We start from the raw sequence: 7,500 nt of genomic DNA on the forward strand, positions 1-7,500 counted from the left end.
CCCCCGTGAAGGGCGGGGAAGCCCCATCCTCCCTCGGCCCGCGCAAGGCGAGACCTTCACTTTCATTACGCCTTTAGGTTTCGTACAGCCCAATGACTCGCGCACATGTTAGACTCCTTGGTCCGTGTTTCAAGACGGGTCGTGAAATTGTCCAAAGCTGAAGCGCCGCTGACGGGAGCGATTATTCCGCCCGAGAGCATCCCGAGCCAACAGCGGCGCGGGTCCGGGGCCGGGCCAGGTAGGTCCGTCATCCGGGGAAGAACCGCGCGCGCTTGCCGGGGAGCCCGAGCGCCCAAAGGGGCGAATCGACTCCTCCAGATATACCGCCGAGCAGCCAGCCAGGACACCGGGGCTCTGCCCAACAGACGCGAACCGAGGCCCGCGGAAGGACAGGCTGCGCACCCGGGCCGTAGGCCGGCACCCAGCGGGTCGCGACGTCCTACTAGGGGAGAAGTGCGGCCCACCGCACACCGGAACGGCCCCACCCCGCGGCGAGTGGAAAGGCAACCGGACACGACCCCGCCGCGGATTGCTCCGCGCGGGCGGCCGGCCCCATCTGCCGAGGGCGGGGGCCAGTGGGCCGGATGGGCGTGAATCTCACCCGTTCGACCTTTCGGACTTCTCACGTTTACCCCAGAACGGTTTCACGTACTTTTGAACTCTCTCTTCAAAGTTCTTTTCAACTTTCCCTCACGGGGTACTTGTTCGCTATCGGTCTCGTGGTCATATTTAGTCTCAGATGGAGTTTACCACCCACTTGGAGCTGCACTCTCAAGCAACCCGACTCGAAGGAGAGGTCCCGCCGACGCTCGCACCGGCCGCTACGGGCCTGGCACCCTCTACGGGCCGTGGCCTCATTCAAGTTGGACTTGGGCTCGGCGCGAGGCGTCGGGGTAGTGGACCCTCCCGAACACCACATGCCACGACAGGCGGCAGCCTGCGGGGTTCGGTGCTGGACTCTTCCCTGTTCGCTCGCCGCTACTGGGGGAATCCTTGTTAGTTTCTTTTCCTCCGCTTAGTAATATGCTTAAATTCAGCGGGTAGTCTCGCCTGCTCTGAGGTCGTTGTACGAGGTGTCGCACGCCACACCGCCAGCCGGCTGTGCACGCTACCGAGAAAGCACCGGTATGCGAACCGCCAGGCGACGGGCGCGCATCGCACGTTTAAGGAGACGCGGCCGGCCACACAGGCGACCACGACACTCCCAGGCGCCCGAAGCGGGACAAACGCCGCGCGCTTCAGTATACGTAGCCGACCCTCAGCCAGACGTGGCCCGGGAACGGAATCCATGGACCGCAATGTGCGTTCGAAACGTCGATGTTCATGTGTCCTGCAGTTCACATGTCGACGCGCAATTTGCTGCGTTCTTCATCGACCCCACGAGCCGAGTGATCCACCGTCCTGGGTGATCTTTATCTTTTCAGTTCTCCACCGTCTCTTTCAAGACAGTTGCAGAGGCGGGACTGAGGGCGTTTGACGGCCCCTGTTCCATTACTTTGTGTCCAACGGCCTGACGGCCGATGGGGCGTCGTACGGCTCCACACCGGAGCGGACAGGCACTCGGGCGAAAGTCATTCAAAACCGGCGCCAGGCGCCAGGTGCCGCAGGCCAGCCGCTCCAGAGCTTCAGCGCTCGTACCACACAACAACACTTGCGCTAGTTTTGAGAGGCACGCGTGGTTCCGCACGCGGCGCACGGCTACTGCCGTACAGGTAGCGTGTTGCGCGACACGACACGCACATCGAAAGACATGCAGTCTAGTCGGTAATGATCCTTCCGCAGGTTCACCTACGGAAACCTTGTTACGACTTTTACTTCCTCTAAATGATCAAGTTTGGTCATCTTTCCGGTAGCATCGGCAACGACAGAGTCGATGCCGCGTACCAGTCCGAAGACCTCACTAAATCATTCAATCGGTAGTAGCGACGGGCGGTGTGTACAAAGGGCAGGGACGTAATCAACGCGAGCTTATGACTCGCGCTTACTGGGGGGAATTCCTCGTTCATGGGGAACAATTGCAAGCCCCAATCCCTAGCACGAAGGAGGTTCAGCGGGTTACCCCGACCTTTCGGCCTAGGAAGACACGCTGATTCCTTCAGTGTAGCGCGCGTGCGGCCCAGAACATCTAAGGGCATCACAGACCTGTTATTGCTCAATCTCGTGCGGCTAGAAGCCGCCTGTCCCTCTAAGAAGAAAAGTAATCGCTGACAGCACGAAGGATGTCACGCGACTAGTTAGCAGGCTAGAGTCTCGTTCGTTATCGGAATTAACCAGACAAATCGCTCCACCAACTAAGAACGGCCATGCACCACCACCCACCGAATCAAGAAAGAGCTATCAATCTGTCAATCCTTCCGGTGTCCGGGCCTGGTGAGGTTTCCCGTGTTGAGTCAAATTAAGCCGCAGGCTCCACTCCTGGTGGTGCCCTTCCGTCAATTCCTTTAAGTTTCAGCTTTGCAACCATACTTCCCCCGGAACCCAAAAGCTTTGGTTTCCCGGAGGCTGCCCGCCGAGTCATCGGAGGAACTGCGGCGGATCGCTGGCTGGCATCGTTTATGGTTAGAACTAGGGCGGTATCTGATCGCCTTCGAACCTCTAACTTTCGTTCTTGATTAATGAAAACATACTTGGCAAATGCTTTCGCTTCTGTTCGTCTTGCGACGATCCAAGAATTTCACCTCTAACGTCGCAATACGAATGCCCCCGCCTGTCCCTATTAATCATTACCTCGGGTTCCGAAAACCAACAAAATAGAACCGAGGGTCCTATTCCATTATTCCATGCACACAGTATTCAGGCGGGCTTGCCTGCTTTAAGCACTCTAATTTGTTCAAAGTAAACGTGCCGGCCCACCGAGACACTCAACTAAGAGCACCCTGGTAGGATTTCAACGGGGTCCGCCTCGGGGACGCGCAAGCACGCCTTCGGCTCGCCCCACCGGCAGGACGTCCCACGATACATGCCAGTTAAACACCGACGGGCGGTGAACCAACAGCGTGGGACACAAATCCAACTACGAGCTTTTTAACCGCAACAACTTTAATATACGCTATTGGAGCTGGAATTACCGCGGCTGCTGGCACCAGACTTGCCCTCCAATAGATACTCGTTAAAGGATTTAAAGTGTACTCATTCCGATTACGGGGCCTCGGATGAGTCCCGTATCGTTATTTTTCGTCACTACCTCCCCGTGCCGGGAGTGGGTAATTTGCGCGCCTGCTGCCTTCCTTGGATGTGGTAGCCGTTTCTCAGGCTCCCTCTCCGGAATCGAACCCTGATTCCCCGTTACCCGTTACAACCATGGTAGGCGCAGAACCTACCATCGACAGTTGATAAGGCAGACATTTGAAAGATGCGTCGCCGGTACGAGGACCGTGCGATCAGCCCAAAGTTATTCAGAGTCACCAAGGCAAACGGACCAGACGAGCCAATCCGATTGGTTTTGATCTAATAAAAGCGTCCCTTCCATCTCTGGTCGGGACTCTGTTTGCATGTATTAGCTCTAGAATTACCACAGTTATCCAAGTAACGTGGGTACGATCTAAGGAACCATAACTGATTTAATGAGCCATTCGCGGTTTCACCTTAATGCGCTTGTACTGAGACATGCATGGCTTAATCTTTGAGACAAGCATATGACTACTGGCAGGATCAACCAGGGAGCTGCGTCAACGAGAGCTGAGCAGCCGGCCGCCCGGGAGTGTGTCCCGAGGGGCCCGCGCGAACACGCAAGCGTCCGCTCAATTATTCTGCAAACAGGAGGAGGCTGAGCTCCCCTGCACGATACACCTCGAAACCCTCTCAGGTCCCGGCGGCGCGCAGCGCCGTCCTAAGTACTTGGTCGGGTTCGAGAGAGGGCGCAATCGCCCGGAGATGGGCGAGTAGACGCTTTCAGTGCGAACACCCGTGCTCCCAACTGAGCTTGCCGCTGCCGACAGAGGCCCGGGAGCGTGCTGTCGTGGCATTGCCGGCGGGGAAACAACACGCGCCACCTACGGTGACCGGCAGCTCCAACGCCAGCGCCACAGAAGGGCAAAGCCCCACTTGGGTGCAGAAGCGAACTCTCCCAGCACAGCGCACGCGCCAACACGTCCGCAGAGCTGCGATACAAACCACCTGCGAGAACCGCTGGGGGCGACCGAGCAGCAGACGGCGTCGCGACGCCGAGTGCCGGGCGGCGGCGCATCCTCAACGCACACAGTCCGCAATCGGACCAGCACACTGCAGATGTCCACCGCGCTTCGCACCGGGGCTCGGCAGAACCCACTTTGGCCGCCTGGCGCCGCGCGCAGGGTGCGCCGGCGCATAGCTGGGACGCCAGCCGGGCCCGTCGGCCGGCGCTCCTGCCACTGGGCGCCCCCCACCAGCCGGCTGTAGTGCGTGCGCTCACGCAGCGCGCGGGCCAGCACGCCGGGCGGCCCCCCCTCACCGGCCGGGGACTGTCCCGCCAAGCCACAGCCTCGTATCGCTTCATACCCACATGGCCAACTCAGGTTCGGGGGCATGGCGGGTTACCGCCGAAACAACCGGTTCATAGATGTACCGATCGTCGCTATCACCGATGCACCTGCAGCGCGAACAACCGCTCAACAACTGATTTCCAGTTCATTTGCGGATCTTTGGCAGCAAACGTATACGTCAATCTACATTTGCGAAATCTACGATTCTGGCATGCCTGCATGTTATGTGTCACGACACGCTACATCAGCCCACATACACACTGCGGCATGTACACGAGAGAACACGTGGAAGATGGTCCGCGCACGTGTGCAATGTCCCTTGCGCGGTCGACTGTCAACCGGCCTCTGTAGCATGTCGCAGATGTGGAACGCGGTCCACCGTGCTATCATGTTGTGTGGGGCAATACGATTAAATAGGAAAACCCTCGTCGCTACATCAACAGACGGCTCACGCTGATTCCCGGCAGAGGGAGGAGGGGGGGGGGGGGGGGGCCAACATGCAATACTTTCGTCCGTACCTACCTACCACATGTCTGTACGGCGTACAACAGTGCAATCTCGCTGTAATGGGGAGACGAGACAAGTAGCATCGTGCACAACATATGGCCCTTATGATTCGCCATTGTAGGGCGCAGCCGGTGTACGGTCAAGCATGTGCCACATTATGTCACTCAGTACGTAACGACGGATGATCAGTGTGGGTTACGCGTACATCAGCGGACAGTCCACACAGGCCGTACCACAACGTACACTGACTGCATCGACAACCGAATGCAACTGAACAGCTGCAAGGCTCATTTCACAAACAAACGCCTGACCGACCAGCTTGGAAGGGCAGGAGGGGAGGGCGATATTCGTTCTGTAGCGGTACACCCTTCCAGTGGTTAGCGGGACTGTGTAGAAAGTACGCAACACTCGAAAGACCTTTATGTGAGGGTACGCACCATGGCATCAAGAAATACACATGACACCAGAGGATCCAAGCAGTGAACTATGTTCAGAGGGTTGCTGTTAGGCAAAGCTACATTCCTGTGACGTTACATGTGACAGTTAAGGTGCAGTGTAAGTTAGGTTAAGGTGCAGTGTAAGTTAGGTTAAGGTGCAGCGTAAGTTAGGTTAAGGTGCAGTGTAAGTTAGGTTAAGGTGCAGCGTAAGTTAGGTTAAGGTGCAGCGTAAGTTAGGTTAAGGTGCAGCGTAAGTTAGGTTAAGGTGCAGCGTAACTTGGGTTAAGGTGCAGCGTAACTTGGGTTAAGGTGCAGCGTAACTTGGGTTAAGGTGCAGCGTAACTTGGGTTAAGGTGCAGCGTAACTTGGGTTAAGGTGCAGCGTAACTTGGGTTAAGGTGCAGCGTAACTTGGGTTAAGGTGCAGCGTAACTTGGGTTAAGGTGCAGCGTAACTTGGGTTAAGGTGCAGCGTAACTTGGGTTAAGGTGCAGCGTAACTTGGGTTAAGGTGCAGCGTAACTTGGGTTAAGGTGCAGCGTAACTTGGTTAAGGTGCAGCGTAACTTGGGTTAAGGTGCAGCGTAACTTGGGTTAAGGTGCAGCGTAACTTGGGTTAAGGTGCAGCGTAACTTGGGTTAAGGTGCAGCGTAACTTGGGTTAAGGTGCAGCGTAACTTGGGTTAAGGTGCAGCGTAACTTGGGTTAAGGTGCAGCGTAACTTGGGTTAAGGTGCAGCGTAACTTGGGTTAAGGTGCAGCGTAACTTGGGTTAAGGTGCAGCGTAACTTGGGTTAAGGTGCAGCGTAACTTGGGTTAAGGTGCAGCGTAACTTGGGTTAAGGTGCAGCGTAACTTGGGTTAAGGTGCAGCGTAACTTGGGTTAAGGTGCAGCGTAACTTGGGTTAAGGTGCAGCGTAACTTGGGTTAAGGTGCAGCGTAACTTAGGTTAAGGTGCCAACGTGGGTTAGGTTAAGGGGCCAACGTGGGTTAGGTTAAGGGCCAACGTGGGTTAGGTTAAGGGCCAACGTGGGTTAGGTTAAGGGCCAACGTGGGTTAGGTTAAGGGCCAACGTGGGTTAGGTTAAGGGCCAACGTGGGTTAGGTTAAGGGCCAACGTGGGTTAGGTTAAGGGCCAACGTGGGTTAGGTTAAGGGCCAACGTGGGTTAGGTTAAGGGCCAACGTGGGTTAGGTTAAGGGCCAACGTGGGTTAGGTTAAGGGCCAACGTGGGTTAGGTTAAGGGCCAACGTGGGTTAGGTTAAGGGCCAACGTGGGTTAGGTTGCCAGAGATGTGTCAAATCAGGATGTACGTTTGGCTGGTGTCAGGTGGTGGGTTGGTTCGATGCCTTTATAAGGAGTGTGGCCAAAGGGTATTTTATTACTTGTACCTTTTGTGTTGTGGCGTGGCGTTGCGTCCTGTGTTGATACTGGGTGGACCACTGTGGGGTGTTGCTGGCTGATTTGAGCTGCGTTGTTTGCGGGTGGTGTGAGACATTCTGTCTTATTAGTGGACGTGACGTTCCTCTTGTCGTTCTTTGGATAGTGTCCTGTGGCAGCGAGGATAAAATGGATGTTGTTGAACGATAGTGCTTTGGTGCTTTCGCTTTGTTACACACAGAGTGGACTGTGAGATAGGGTGACTGGGTCGAGTGCGGTTCACACTGTCCTCCCCAGTTTACAGTATGTATCATCTATGTATGTGGTCCTGCATCATTTACTAAGCAGGGACGTCAGACGACTGAAATATTAGTTATGTACTGATGTAAAGCAGAATGCTTACCTTCCACCAGTGGGCGAGTATCGACTCTGCCCCAGCGTTGCCACCGCAGGAAGCGGTGTCGGAAACACTACCCGCACACCGTCACCACTGTGCGGGGGGACGGACCCTCTATATCCTCAGCGGCGCACTCTTTGCCACCGGGCGTCACGTCTCGCGGCCCGCCGTCCAGAGCATGTATTGGGACAGCGGGACTTTGGCTTTGGGAGATAACTCTTCATGAAGTGGAAGATATAGGGGTGGACTGCAATGTACGATTGCGGGGAAAAGTCCGCCGTACATCCGCTCGAGTTGCGAGTCGGGCGGTGGGGGTGGCGCATTCACAG

At 56.2% G+C, this 7,500-nt stretch overlaps 3 non-coding genes across 3 annotated transcripts in view; all 3 read right to left on the bottom strand.

The window, feature by feature from the left end:
- The window catches only part of LOC126321752 (large subunit ribosomal RNA), a 4,234-nt gene extending 3,170 nt beyond the window's left edge, over positions 1-1,064 (bottom strand). Inside the window, exon 1 of the ribosomal RNA XR_007558514.1 lies at positions 1-1,064. This exon is cut by the window's left edge and continues 3,170 nt beyond it. This is a non-coding gene — a ribosomal RNA (large subunit ribosomal RNA).
- Positions 1,065-1,252: 188 nt separating this feature from the next.
- Positions 1,253-1,408, bottom strand: LOC126321756 (5.8S ribosomal RNA). The gene has a single exon (XR_007558517.1). It is a non-coding gene; the product is annotated as a 5.8S ribosomal RNA (ribosomal RNA).
- Positions 1,409-1,765: 357 nt separating this feature from the next.
- LOC126321751 (small subunit ribosomal RNA) lies at positions 1,766-3,662 on the bottom strand. Its single transcript, XR_007558513.1, has one exon. It is a non-coding gene; the product is annotated as a small subunit ribosomal RNA (ribosomal RNA).
- Positions 3,663-7,500: the final 3,838 nt, after the last annotated feature.

This window comes from Schistocerca gregaria, unplaced genomic scaffold (genome assembly GCF_023897955.1).
Source record: "Schistocerca gregaria isolate iqSchGreg1 unplaced genomic scaffold, iqSchGreg1.2 ptg000761l, whole genome shotgun sequence".
Lineage (NCBI taxonomy): Eukaryota > Metazoa > Arthropoda > Insecta > Orthoptera > Acrididae > Schistocerca > Schistocerca gregaria.